This window comes from Galeopterus variegatus, unplaced genomic scaffold (assembly GCF_000696425.1).
Source record: "Galeopterus variegatus unplaced genomic scaffold, G_variegatus-3.0.2 Scaffold366, whole genome shotgun sequence".
Taxonomy (NCBI): domain Eukaryota; kingdom Metazoa; phylum Chordata; class Mammalia; order Dermoptera; family Cynocephalidae; genus Galeopterus; species Galeopterus variegatus.
This window is the reverse complement of record NW_007726477.1, coordinates 34031-34651: the sequence shown is the minus strand read 5'-3', so window position 1 is coordinate 34651 and position 621 is coordinate 34031.

Here is a 621-nt window from a genome sequence, read left to right as displayed (position 1 = left end):
AAAAAAAAAAAATACTTCTGTGAGGACATCTGCCCAGCAACCATCTGTCCAACTTCCGACTGGCATCATCCTTGTTATTGATCCTTGTAGCCGAGGATAAGTATCCCAAAACAATATCTAATCTTCCATCACTTTTCCTTTAAAATCCTTTGCCTTCCTTTACCTCCCTGAATACACACAGAGTTTACTATGGGACACGAATTCCCATTGCAATACTTATTCCTGAATAAACTCTATATATTTGGCCTGTTTCCTTTTTAGGTCAACAAACTTATTTATCTCTCTCGAAGATCAGTCTTCTCAAAGATTCCTGAAAAATTTATGCTCTAGAAAGCCATTTTCAGGTTTAAAAAAATGTTAGGCTTGGAAGGGACTTTAGAAATCATCTAATGGTTTTCTGTGTTTTTTTAAAAATTACATCTCAGTGAAGTTTATTTTTAAGAAAACTACAAAAAGCAGCCATTCTGTTACAGTTCACTGAGTAGGAAAGACATTTATACAATTTTGATGTGCTTATGGTAAATACAGTACAAACCTTGTTGATTTTTTTAATTGAAACATAACTGATTGTACATATCTGTGGGATACAGTGTTTAATATCAATATCTGTGTGCAATATGT